This window comes from Bombyx mandarina, chromosome 16, assembly GCF_030267445.1.
Source record: "Bombyx mandarina strain Sakado chromosome 16, ASM3026744v2".
In the NCBI taxonomy this organism is placed as follows: domain Eukaryota; kingdom Metazoa; phylum Arthropoda; class Insecta; order Lepidoptera; family Bombycidae; genus Bombyx; species Bombyx mandarina.
In genome coordinates, this window is record NC_143222.1 from 1,646,014 (window position 1) to 1,661,004 (window position 14,991).

Sequence of the window (14,991 nt, forward strand, 5' to 3'; positions counted from 1 at the left end):
TTTATTTTAATAATTTTTTTTTCATATCAAAGGACTTATGGGCCACCCTGTATTATGTATTTAGATTTAGATAGGTATGAGAGTAAATAATTATTTATGTATTAAGTAACTAAAATCACATTACTGTTTAAACTTCCTTTCAAAAAATATTCTTTTTTTTCTTCTATTTTTAAATATCGAAACCACCTAGTTCAAAGACATTATTTAAAGCTTATTTTGACACTCAACAAATGCATAACTTAACATATTAAATAATACACTTAATACTTAAAACTTAACATCGTACATTAGTATTATGATGAAACACTGCTTTTTGAAAAACAACGAATCACAAGTATTTCATATTCAATATGCCGTACATATGTACTTAGGTCCATAAAAATAAAAAAGCTCTCACTCTTGACCTCCCTCTGTAAAAAGAAAGTGAGTACATGTCAATACGTGAAACCTACTTGCCAAGGGGGAAGAGTATGAAACATTACATTCTCTTTTTTAAGTACCTTACGTAGACATCCTCCATGATTTGATATTCACCCAGCACTTGAACTTGTTCGAAAAGAATTCTTTTGCTGTGTTTTCAGGTAAAAATAATCAGAAATTCACTGTCGACCTGATGTTGTTTTGCATTTCGCAGTTGTTTAGTTAGCTGAGGACCTTGATACCACGTGAATGCCAATGTGAAAAAATTAAAGGTAATATAACGTTGGAAGAAAATCACGAAATTTTATTACTTTGGCACAAACAGACTTTAGATAGGATCTAGAAAAAATTTACTAAAATTAAAATGGACATTTTTAAATCCTGCTTATTCCTCCTTAGAACAAACTAATATGTAATTTTGTTAATTTAGCCAAATGTCTAATAAAAAGACAATACAATTTTATATTGTGTTTTTTTGGGACTGATAGATTACTGGTGGTCTGAAGGTCTTTCCAGTTTCACTAGGAGAAGTGGGCGAGCAAAGGCTCTGCCAGGAGGGGTGGGATTTTCTAACAGCTGCCCGAGCGCCTCCAAAGAAGACCTAACAACTCAAGAGCAGCTGCTTCACGAATGAATCTACTACCGGATCGGAATCACGCCCGGCTGAGAAGATCCGGTTAGAAACTCAGCGGGCTGATGCATCGGTTAGGCTGCACGTCGTACTCTTTGTCGAGTTCGACGAGTATGGATACCGAGGTCCCTAAGCCTGCTCCTAATATTGGAGCTGAAGGCGTCTAATGCAGCAGTCATTGGATCTAATGGATTCGTAAGGACGTGTCTAGGGGGTCAACAGTGATTGGCTCCTGCGTGATCAGGATTAGGGGAGTAGTCAGCGGCGATAACGATAAGGCGGCTATCATGACGGTACCTAATATTGTCATTGGTCCATGACATGTAGTCAAATTTTCAAGCTAATCAGACGCCATGAAATCGATGAAATTGCGTTCAAAAACTGTTACGCATACAAATACGGGTCAGATAATAAAAGCGTGTTACAAAATAAATGAAAATGACGAGAGGCATAGACAATTATGAGGAGAGTGACTCGAAAGAGCGGGATTATGTGATCCAGGCATAATCATCAAGATCGTTGGCTAACGGTTAAAATTATCTTCTGCATTCAATAAATTTTGTTTAAATGCAAACCGTTAAAGTAAATATAGGTCAACAATATCCAATGACGCTGTTCGAAGATAACACGGATCATAACCTACATCTCGGTGGATTAGATACAGAAATCGTAATGATAAATTTGTTTCTTGATAACTTACTTATCTAGAGATAAATAGTGTCGACTATGCATAATAACGTTGTATTTCAACAACCACCTTCAGAGACAAACATATCTTATTTTCGTTTTGTTAACTCGTTAAATGTCTTCGGTTTAGTATTTATCAGCAGAATTGATTTTATGACTGGTTTTTGTTGTTTTAAGTTTTAAATCGTCGCCGGATGTTTCTTTGTTTGAAGGGTAAGTTTATTATCTATATATTAATACGTGAAGCGAAAACTTTGTACCCCTTTTTACGAAAATTGCGCGGACGGAGGACTGAAATTTTCCACACTTATAGAGAATATAGAGAAGAAGTGCACAATGCTAATTTTTTTTTTAAATAATGCATAAAAGATACATTAAATCAATAAAGAAAACATTACACATACTACATACCATGTATTTGACGCACACACGCATGCGTACTATATTGTCAAACTTTTGTTCTTGACGTCTGTTGTCAAATTGAGAATAGATTAAATATTGTTTGTCTTTGTTAATATTTTTTATAGTGTAGTCTTGGCGAAATTTGTGATTATAGAAGTATAAAATACAATCATAATAGTGTACAAACTTACAATTCTAGTTTTAATAATTCTCTCTTTAGCAGATTTCGGGCACAGCAACCGCGTTAATTCCGATTCTAATTATTGTCACGGTGTACTTGTGTGGGGCGTTAATAGCCATAGACCTATATAGTAGGGACACGACATATTGTTCTATACGTACAATTGCTTATATAAATAGCACCCATTTTGAAGGCACATACATAAACATATATCTATCTCGTTCTTACTCAGCACTTTAACTCGCAGGAAAACAATATAACGGTATTTCAGTGCGTACATAAAATGAAACATGAATATACGTAAATATCTCCGTCTCCGTCTAATGAGGCCGAAAATCCGCCATGTTTAGCGCGCCAAATGTCATTGTCACGTCAGTTCGGCCGTCTGTTTTGGGTTGTACATTATTTATTGACTTTGATATCGATTTAATATGATTGATTATATAAAATTTCATAATTTATGCTTAAAACATACAAAAATAATAATTAAAACGTATTTTATAGGATCTCAAGAAAGTCGATGCCCTAAAACTATTATCTATATGTATTTAAATTCATTATGGAGCCCTCATCCGAAAAATCCATTTTTCGGTCGGAATCTATTGATCATGACACTAATCATAAATACCACTTTAAAATATGTCATCAAAACATATTTAGACATTCTGTTTAGATATTTCGGGAAAAAGGCTACCGACAAAATCTCTTCGGAACTATTTAAATAAAATAATTTTATTCCGCAGTGAGTAAAACACTATTGTAAATTTGTTAAATATTTAATAATTAAGTGATTTTAGAGAGGAAGTCACAAGGAATGACGTTTGTAATTAATGAATAAATGTTCTGTAGGTGTTTTTTTTTTCACGCGGTCCCTTGATAAGTTTAAAATTTGAATCACTCTCAAGCGAAAGTGATTCAAATGGTGCGGCGCATCTTCCTTGGGGTGCGCTGCGGTAGTATGTTACGGACTTTAGAGTCAGCAAAACAATTAAAATAGATTGTAATAGTCTAAGAAAAACACGTACTCAAAATACGATAACATTTAGCATGCTAGAAATGGGCTGATGGCTTTGAACTACGCCATATCTTTGTGTTTTGCGACAAACGACAACTTTATAAAATCAGTGTAGCAACTTTTAAAAATCATCATATCGTTTACTTGGCAAATTCGAAGGACGAACTTGTCTTAGATTTCACCCATCTAAATCATATCATATTTGCACATAACAATATACCTACTTACTTCCCATTAAAGTATAAATTCTACAAATAAATAATACTCAACAATATTTAAAATAAAATGAGCCAAGAACGTTTATCGATAAAACCTGATAACATTGAAATATTTTGTACAGCACTAAAGCCGCCATGTTTTGTGGCCAGATGACGTCACAGTGGCACGAAATTTTGGTTGACGTTTCATTTCCATAGGTTTCCTACTTCATTGTTAATAGCCCATCTTATTCCTAAACGTTAGTGTACAATACGGACATTTCAAAACACACCATTAAAACGCAACTTTAAAATTAAAGTGGCTTAACTAAAAATTGTAAGAAAATGAGATTTATACTTTGAAGAAACGTGTATTCTATCAGTTAAAAAAATTAAATTTAATTAAAATTTTAGTCTAGAAAAGGACAAAGTACACTTTTCGTTTCTTTTAAATCAAACGAATATCTTAAACTTTAAGGTGTCCGCTTTAAGGCTTAAAGTATTAAAATTCTTGGTGGTAGGAACTCTTGTAAGTCCGCGCGGGTAGGTACCACCACCCTGCCTATTTCTGCCGTGAAGCAGTAATGCGTTTCGGTTTGAAGGGTGGGGCAGCCGTTGTAACTATACTTGAGACCTTCAAACTTGTATCTCAAAGTGGGTGGCGCATTTACGTTGTAGATGTCTCGTACAACCCATCTAAAAAATAAAAAAAAATTGAAATTGAAAAATTACAATTCTTCAATTAGATTTTTGGCGTTTACCAAAAATCAAGAATTTTGGATTGAGCTACTTAAATTTTAAAGGTGCGGTAATAGTTGTATGATATATAGCTCAATAGTTTAATAATTTTTCGAAAATACGAGACGAAGGGCACTCAATCCCGTTGAAATTCCATTCGTAGTAAATCTCGCGTCGGTTCGTATATTATTTTGATTCGCTGGCCCAACTCTATCCGCTATGCTGGCTGATATTTGATTTGACGATCGCCATCAAGCTTCACAGACTCATCCGCTAGGCCAATCTCAAGGTTTCTGAATGTTCATCGAAATAGGTTTTGCCTTTTCTGAGTCTGTAGGGAACATATACACGTTAACCTTCTTAAAGTAAAAATCGATATATCGTCGCTGTCAAACCAAAATCTGCTATGCGCAAAAACTCTATTTTGGAATTAATTAATTTATATGAAGGTGAATTTTTAAGAACTATATCAAATGAAAGCTATAGATAAATATAAGGGGTCGCCCTCCGAACACCACGCTGAGCATCCCCCTCCCGACTAGGCGCGTCAATACCCCCGCCCCCGCCGTTCGCCCGATCACGATGTTCGACCAGCCCATACCGTGGGCCCCGAAGGTCAAATATTTAGGCGTCACCCTCGACAGTAGGATGACATTCCGCCCCCACATCAAGACGGTACGCGATCGTGCCGCCTTCATTCTATGACGTCTCTACCAGATGATATGTAGGCGAAGTAAAATGTCCCTTAGAAATAAGGTGACACTCTACAAAACTTGCATACGCCCCGTCATGACCTATGCAAGTGTAGTGTTCGCTCACGCGGCCCGCATACACTTAAAATCATTCCAAGTCATTCAATCCCGTTTTTGCAGGATAGCCGTCGGAGCCCCGTGGTTCGTCAGGAACGTCGACCTCCATGACGACCTGGACTTAGAGTCCACCAGTAAGTATATGCAGTCGGCGTCAATGCGCCATTTCGATAAAGCGGCACGACACGAGAACCCTCTCATCGTGGCCGCCGGTAACTACATTCCCGATCCTGCGGACAGAATGGAAAGCAGTCGACGTCGCCCAAAACACGTCATCTCGGATCCTCCCGATCCAGTAACGGTGCTTCTAGGTACTTCAAGCACCGGTCACCGTTCTCGTCGAACCCGTCGCTTGCGACGAAGGGCTCGACGAGTAAATTAACTCCCAGACACAGCCCACTGAGTTTCTCGCCGGATCTTCTCAGTGGGTCGCGTTTCCGATCCGGTGGTAGATTCTGCGAAGCACGGCTCTTGCTAGGGTTCGTGTTAGCAACGTCATCAGGTTTGAGCCCCGTGAGCTCACCTACAAAAGTTAGGGTTACGCTGACATAGCCTCTCAAGGCTCTCAGCTTAGGTAGGAAAAAAAAAAAAAAAAAAAAAGATAAATATTAAAGCTATAGATACTTAATAGTTTTTTTTATCCTGTAGATAGATAGGGCTGTGAACTATACGAAAATGTAAAAAAGTAAAAATCTCAAAGAGTGCACATAGCAGATTTTGGTTTGGTTTTATTCAAAATCGTAATTCCTTTGTTATTGCCCAAATGGTTGAACCTTGTACCACCCATCTCGAGGCATGAGACCGAAGCCTCAATCGTGTTGTTTATTTGTCGCCCCACCCTTCAAATTGTAACGCGGCTGAAGTGGGTCTTCGTAGAAACCGCAGCCTCAAGATCTCAGAATTAAGAATTTGAATCAAAATTTTGTCAAATCACGATCGCGCTTGACTAAGGCTCGTAGTACCACCATATGTTTTCGTATGTCGGTCCATTCTTGTTCTTGTCTTTTTTTGAGTCACCAAACAGTTAGCAGCAAGTAACGGCTTGGCTATTCCATGAGCGGCGGTGACCACACATCATTATTGAGACCGTATGCTCAACTATACTAATATATAAATCTACAGTAGTTATTACGGATGTTCCGTAATAACTACTGAACCATGCATCCGATTGACTTGAAACTTGGTATCCATATAGAAAATGCACGTACTTAATGGATAGGCTAATATTTATATGAGTGTTGGACTCCCTACACCAGTTGCGGGGGCGTTAATGATGAGAATCTTTGTGGGGGTGAGAAATATTAATGTTAATTTTAAATGCCCAGCGAAGCGGACGGGTACAGCTAGTCTGCCTATAACCATAAAAAAACGTGGCTCAATGGAATTTTTATACAAGCAAATAAATTATGTTTAATCACTTTAATATCTAAAATGATTAGAAAAAAACTATTTCAAATTGTTTTCTGACGTCATGAAACTGTTAAGATTAAAATAATATAAATACGGATTTGCGACAGACTTTTGACATCGCTCACTTTAGTTTCCCTAAAATAATAGGGAGTTTAAATAATTGACTTTTTTTATTGCTTACGTTTGTGGACGAGGTCACGGCCCACCTGTTGTTAAGTGGTTACCGGAACCCATACACATTTAGAACGTAAATGCCGCCACCCACCTTGAGATATAAGTTCTAAGGTCTCAGTATAGTTACAACTGGTGCCTCACCCTTCAAACCGAAACGCATTACTGCTTCGCGACAGAAATAGGCAGGGCGGTGGTACCTACCCGTGCAGACTCACAAGAAGTCCTGCCACCAGTAATTACGCAAATTATAATTTTGCGGGTTTGATTTTTGTTACACGATGTTATTCCTTCACCGTGGAAGGCAATCGAGAACATTTGTTAAGTACCTACCTATTTCATTAGAAAAAATGGTACTTGCCAGCGGGATTCGAACACCGGTGCATCGATAGATACGAATGCACCGGACGTCTTATCCTTTAGGCCACGACGACTTCAAAATAATGTATGTTGTCTCCATTGATTTAAAAAAAAGGGTTTTTAACATATCAATGGTTGTCTCGCAATTTTTCAAACCTCTGTTTCCACGCATAGTCTATGGTATGGTGTCACAAAGCATACCAGCCATTACGTTTAATTAAAAGAGTTTTTATAAATCTCTAGCTATATTAAAATTTCCAAAAGCAATCTAAGTAAACCATAGTCTCGGGGCGTGGCGCGTCTCCCCGAAAGTGAGCTGCGGGCGCGGAAGGCCCATTCTCGGCGGTCCGTGCTCGAGTCGTGGTCGAGGCGACTGGCCAACCCCACGTGGGGGCTACGGACCGTCGAGGCGGTTTACCCGGTCTTTGATGACTGGGTGAATCGTGGCGAAGGACGTCTCACCTTTCGTCTGGTGCAGGTGCTGACCGGGCACGGATGCTTCGGGAAGTACCTGCGCCGGATAGGGGCTGAGCCGACGACGAGGTGTCACCATTGTGGACACGACCTGGACACGGCGGAGCATACGCTCGCTGTCTGCCCCGCTTGGGAGGTGCAGCGCCGTGTCCTGGTCGCAAAGATAGGACCTGACTTGTCGCTGCCTGGCGTCGTGGCGTCGATGCTTGGCAGCGATGAGTCATGGAAGGCTATGCTCGACTTCTGCGAGTGCACCATCTCGCAGAAGGAGGCGGCGGGGCGAGTGAGGGAAAGCTCTCCTCACTACGCAGAAACCCGCCGCCGCCGAGCAGGGGGTCGGGACCGGGGTCGTATCCGTGACCTGGCCCCCTAAGAGCTAGGGGTCCCACCCGTTTTGTGCGGGGAGGGACCCAGACGTGGGGTGGCGTGCTCTGCACGCTCACCCGCAATAGGAAGCCGGGTGATGGTAGACCGCGTTCCCCCGACCGCTCTGGGGGAAGGTGTAACGCGGCGCCATCAAAGCGGGCTCTCGGCCCGCTGAACGAGGGAACCGGTGGTCGTGTCGCTGGCGGCCACCGGTCCGGCGTCCGTGGGACGGTGGGATGGATGTAATGTGCTCTGCGTCAACCCTGTCCCGCCGTTTCAATAGCCCCGACTGGGCTCCGGCCCGGTCCGAGGTAGGGCGCCGGTTGTGAGGGGCAGGAGTTTTTAGTGAGGTTCAACTCCCACATACCCCACCTGCCGCGCGGGTGGGAATCCGGCGATTTTCTCCTGTGGAAAAAAAAAAAAAAAAAGTAAACCATAGTACACTTGTTTTTGTGAAATTGGTTGTTGCCTCCCATATTTTTTTTTGTTTGATCTCAATACTCCATTGTTTAAAGATTCATAGAGCCTTCCAAATTAGATTTAAATAGGGGCTGCCTTTCAAAAATGTATTAGGTAATTCCTTTTTAACCATTCTGTTGTATTACCTAACGGACATTTTTTGTTGCGATGTAATGGCGGCCATTTTGAAATACAAATGAAATATCTTAAGTTGTTTTTCTATGAGTTAACGGACATTAAAAAATAGATCGATGTTGTTCACACAATCATGAGATTAGTGGATATTTTTATATCCATACATAATATAATACTTTTTTATCATTGAGATTTTATTGAGAAACTACCAGAAAACAACATACAAAAGAATGATAATAAAGAGATAAGATTAACAACTTGTTTTTTGTTAAGTGAAAATAGATTACTTAACTTTTGAAACAATAGAAAAAACGTTCGTTTTTAATAAATTAGGTAGGTACTGATAGAATGATTATTAATCAGGTATCAATGTCATTGGAACTGCTACGAGGAGAAACCGCTGACTTAAGCGAATTCATTTTTGTCAAGCGATTTTGATATTATAATTTTTTTTAGTGGTACGAATTTCATACGTAAATGTCTTATGACTAGAGACAGGCTACTTCGGCAAAGCAGCGCGACACGATAACTCTCTCATCGTGGCCGCCGCTAATTATATATCCATTCATTGCGACCGGGCAACCCAAAGCCGTCGCCGCGTCGTCGCCCAAAACATGTCTAGTCGGATCCCCCAGATCCACTCTCGGTGCTTTCAGACCCTCAAGCACCGTCCTCGTCCAGTCGCTTACGACGAAAAGGTCGATGACCGAACTGACGCTCAGACATAGCCCACTCAGTTTCTCATCGGATCTACACGGTGGATCGCGTTTCCCATTCAGTGGTAGATTCTGCGAAGCACTGCTCTTGCTAGGGCTACTGTTAGCAAATTCGCAAGATTAGAACACCGTGAGCTCACCTACTCGTTCGGTGAATGTAGTATAACCCCTCGAGATTACTAGAATAAATAAAAAATACTAAATAAATTATATTAAAGCTATTATAAATTGACTACGCAAATTTTCTGTTCAAATGTTTATTGATGACTAGCTGATCCGGCAGACTTCGTAGTGGCTCAATCGATAAATAAAAGACCTAAACTTTTGTAAAAAATAAACTTAAAACAAACAAAAAGAATCCGTCCGAATTTGTTTTCAAAGGGAAAACAAAATAGTTATTTTTATTTAATTCCAGGCATTTTCATATGTAGCTACCTTTTAAACCTTCTCTGGACTTCCACAAATAGTTCAAGACCAAAATTAGCCAAATCGGTCCAGCCGTTCTCGAGTTTTAGCGAGACTAACGAACAGCAATTAATTTTTTTATTTATTGATGATGATTGAGGGATTACTCTAACAGCTAACCAAGCGCCTCCAAAGGAGACCAAACAACTCAAAAGGAACTGCTTCGCGAATGAATCTACCACCTAATCGGAATCGTCAACTGTAAAGTGATTATTGTAAGAAACTAACCATATATAAAATCCGATGAAAGAATACGAAATAAAACTAAGTCCACAATTAAGGAGGATATGTTTTTTAGTGCCGGATTAGACTGAGAACGCACTATATTGTAATCTATACATATAAATAAAATTGGAGTGTCTGTTTGTAATATTGAAATAACCGCTTTTTACTACATGCATATGAATATACTTATATATACGGTACATACACCAAAATAACATTTTTTACAATTTTTGTCTGTCTGTCTATCTGTTTGCTCCTTCTAATCTCTGGAACGGCTGGACCGATTTTGACGGGACTTTCACTGACAGGTAGCTGATGATACAAGGATTAACTTAGGTTACGTTTTTTAGACTAGCTTCGCCCCGCGGCGTCACCCGCAGTACGACAATAACCGCGGGTAACATCGCGGGACAACTATTTCAATAATAAAATTTAATGTTTCCGAAACGAAGCGAGGGCGGGTCACTAGCTAATTAATATAATTATTGTCAACGTTAAAAAGTGCGATTCATAATTACTATCGCGTTGCGAGAATGCTTGGAAACATTTAGGATATATGTTATTATATAGATCCATCCGTTCCAAAAAAAAAAATACATAATTTCAAAACACATTTCCTATTATTCGATTATTAAGAAATACTATGCTTTAACTATCCGATGCATTGTTACTAAGGTTTTGTCAAAATCGAGCTAATGACTTATGATATTTCTTTTCTAGGTTATTTTGTACAACCATCTATTGATTGAGCCAGTCACTAGAGACATCGGCACAACACCAATCCTCACTTCAACTTTAGGTACGTATATCTCACACATCAAAAATCATTATTGGCTGACTCGGTGGTATTGTGGTTGGCGTCAATGACTGATTGGCCCATGGTAATGACTTCGATTCCCACATCAAGTAAATATTCGTGTGATGAATTCGTAAAGAGTAAACGTACACAGTAATAGCATACCTTTCGGTACGCGCGAGTCGTAGGAAAAAACAACTTTTAAATTTTAAGTCTTTAGTTTTTTATCTTACATAATTTTACTATTAACGTTTGGTATAGGTAATAAATAGTTTTCGTGGTCACGAATGAACTAAGGTGTTATTCGTTGACATATGAATTCTTTGCTAACTACCGTCATCTTTTTTATGAAGTAATAGAGAAATAGAAAAATGTAATGATATAGTTTTAAAAGTCATTGAATAAATTACCATAGATACAGAATTGGTAAGAATGGAACGTATGAAAAAAGTGTGGAACGGAGCGTTAAGATGCGAGTGAGAGAAAACGGTAAGTTAAAGGAAAAAAAACAAATGATAGAGAGAAAAGCAAGATGTCGAAGACGATTGAATGAGCAAGTATCTACAGTCGGCATCAATGCGCCACTTTGACAAGGCGGCACGACACGAAAACCCTCTTGTCGTGGCCGCCGGAAATTACATACCCGATCCTGTGGACCGAATGACCAGTCGACGTCACCCTAAGCACGTCATTACGGATCCTCCCGATCCATTAAGTGCTTTTAGGTACCTCAAGCATCGCTCACCGTCCTTGCCGAACCCGTCGCTTGCGACGAAGGGCTCGACGAGTAAATTAACCCATAGACACAGTTCACTGAGTTTCTCGCCGGATCTTTTCAGTGGGTCGCGTTTCCGATCTGGAGGTAGATTCTGCGAAGCACTGCTCTTGCTAGGGTCAGTGTTAGCAACACCTCTGGTTTGAGCCCCGAGAGCTCACCTACACGCTAGGGTAAAGCTGAAATAGCCTCTCAAGTCTATCAGCATAGGAAGGGAAAAAAAGTGCATTGAGTAAAAAAGGTGTCAGATAATTTTTAAAATAATAGTCTTATTTTATGCGTCACGATCGCAATTCTACATAGATAATAAATACACTTAATATTTAAGATAAATAATTACTGACATGTCACTCTTTAGAAATAAGGTATTCTTTCTTTTATTCGTTCTAAATTTAATGCGAAAGGAACCAAGAACAACATCTAGTGTAGAATGAAAGAGAAATACGCCCTTGGGCTAAAAATATGTGAAGGTTAGATCAAATTACAATGTTCCTAAGGATTTTTTAACAACTATGTGTATATTTCAACGATCGTTTCCGTCAACTCGGTATGCATTTTTACGTTGCGTATACCAAGTAAATTAAAAATAAATAATAGTTTAAAAAAACTAACAAAATATGCTTTTATAGAAAATCCAACTAAAAAATAGATAAAAAATACATATATTTTATTGTAAAAAAAAGCGTGGGGTGCTTTTCAGGGTATTCATAGCACAGAAAAGTAAATCATCAAAGTAAATAATCAAAATAACCCTTTTACTCATATCTATACATAAAATATTTATAACTATTGATACCATGCACCCCACGCTTTTTCATTTCATCATTTTTTCTTACACTATTTTTAATTCAAATTAATAAAATTTATTTTGTTAGTTTTTTTTAAACTATTATTTATTTTTCATTTTTTAGTTGAATTTCAATTTTTTTCAATTTTTTTTAAATATTGATTTGTCATCGGTCCTTAATAAGTATACCAAATTTCGAGTTAATGCCACGTTTTGAAGGGGTTCAAAATCATGTTCAAAGATTCCGTTACACACTAACATACTAACATACATACGACTGAAGCTAATAAAAGCGTATTAAAAAAGATCCGCCGCATATTCCAGGTATGGCGCCTCGTCAAGACCTTATATCTCCGCCGCCGGTATCCCTTTCTGGAGGCACCAGGGCTCCGCCGCCGCCTCGTCCGGGTCGTCTCCAGAGACCACCACACGACCACCCCGCAGTCTACCTGCGCCCTGACCCACCCAGGCCCAACGTCAACAGGGTATCCAGCCCGCAATAATTCTACACGATTCTGGAACAATGTGGAAAGGAGAAAAGAAGAAAAAAACGTGAATAATTTATTAGATATTGATTAAAGATATTTTTAACGATTTTTTGGACGGTAAAATGTGAAATTTTGATTTAGAAAAGAAAAAAAAACGAGTTAAGTTTTTATTGTGTTTAATTAAATAAAACATTTAGCATGTGACTTTTGCGACAACAAGCAGTTGGATAACATAATTTTTACCTATGATTTCTTTTTATAAATTTAAGTTAATAATTGGACAGTTGCTTTAATCATTACAGAGGTCATTTGTACGCTACTATTGTGTTATATTGATTACGGTGTCAAGTTTTTTTTAATGTATACTCAGAATTAAAAAGGTATTAATGCCATTATATTGGCATGAAATAAAGAAGGAATGGCCTGGATCATTTGGTGCAACAATAATTTGTAGTAATGGGAATGGGGATTAAAAGATTGAGGTTGCATATTAATTTTAGAGTAATACTACAGTAACAAAACTGATATATTTTTATGAAATTTTGAACGTTCTGACCGAAGAGTATTATCACACTAAAATATCATATTACACTATTGGGCCTAAGAGGTCCAATTGTAAATACAAACTATCAAACAAAAACTCATCAAATCAAAACCAAAATCCAAAAAAAGCCAGTCGTTTAGGAGTTCAATGACAAACACAGGTACAGAAAATTTATATTTATTTATAGAAAATTGGGGTACAGGGGGACCAAAGACCGGTACGGTGTGATTGTGCTCATGATTTACGACTCTACGGTCGCAATCTGTAAATTTTATGTTCATTTTTATATTTCATACACCTTATTTAGCAATGAATCGATTATTTGTACACTGTGAGATAATGCAAGTTGCCAAGTGATGAGGATAAGTAAAGCTTGTAGGCTTCACGTTAAAGGCTCAGGCAGGCTTACGAAATATTAAATGCGAAATATCCGAGGCGTAATTATTTCTTCTTTTTGCAGTCTGCATATTAGGATTTTACAGTGGTTCCCTTGCGCTGAAATATTGAATTCTTAAAAACAATTGAATTAATAATGACAAACATAATAATAGAATATTCTAGAATTTTAAACTACTTATCTAATGAAGACAAATAATGTTTTAATTCAGAGGAGAAAATTGTGGAAGTTGCATCTAGAGTTTTGAGATCCATTAGCGTTTTGTAGTTGTGTTTTTTGAAGTGTAAGTATGTAAATTTTCTTAGTTATTAATAATCATACTATTGATTAAGTTGTTAGTTGTTGTTGTTAGTTCTATCTAGTCGTTATTGTTTAGTTGATAAAAATGTTAATTATTAGAGACTATTAAATTCTGTTTGGAACAATATTTTTAGTTTTTACTGTTCGTCCAGGCTATGCCTGTATCTTTGATTTACATTTTTTTTTAAATGTTTTTAGATTAGTAATTTCTTTTAGTTTTTGAATAATATTCGAATAGAGTACAATGTAGATTAATAGAGAATACAATAGACTTGTTATGTTTTGTGTAATATTTTTCTTGTTGCATAGGTGTGTGGACGAGCTCACGGCTCAAAACATCTACAACGTAAATGCCACCACCCACCTTGAGATATGAGTTCTAATGTCTCAGTATAGTTACAACGGCTGCCCCGCCCTTCAAACCGAAACGCATTACTGTTTCACGGGAGAAATAGGCAGGGTGGTGGTACCTACCCGCGCGGACTCACGAGATGTCCTACCACCAGTTTGTGTCGATGGACTGGTGATGTGTCATTGACCAGTCAGGGTCCACCGCCCAGAGATCACAAGAAGAACGCTGCACGAGAAGGTCGAAATATTAATAGGCTTGTGGCGATAGTAATCACAGAACACAAGATATTTAACAGATGCTTGAATCTCGCTTACGACATTTTCAAAATAAGCCTGCATATATACAAGATCCGAACAACAACAGTCCTTGGCCGCCGGTAACTACATCCCCGATCCTGCGGACAGAATGGAAAGCAGTCGACGTCGCCCAAAACACGTCATTTCGGATCCTCCCGATCCACTAACGGTGCTTTTAGGTACCTCAAGCACCGGTCATCGTTCTCGTCGAACCCGTCGCTTGAGGAATTGCTGCTTGCTGGGCTCGACGAGTAAATTAGCCCTCAGACACAGCCCACTGAGTTTCTCGCCGGATCTTCTCAGTGGGTCGCATTTCCGATCCGGTGGTAGATTCTGCGAAGCACGGCTCTTGCTAGGGTTATTTGTAGTTTTCCAATTACAGAGCATAATGCGAC

At 38.6% G+C, this 14,991-nt stretch overlaps 1 long non-coding RNA gene across 1 annotated transcript; it reads left to right on the forward strand.

The window, feature by feature from the left end:
* Positions 1-1,757: 1,757 nt before the first annotated feature.
* Positions 1,758-12,875, forward strand: LOC149501201 (uncharacterized). The gene is made up of 3 exons (XR_016324386.1): positions 1,758-1,951; positions 10,582-10,660; positions 12,544-12,875. It is a non-coding gene; the product is annotated as an uncharacterized LOC149501201 (long non-coding RNA).
* Positions 12,876-14,991: the final 2,116 nt, after the last annotated feature.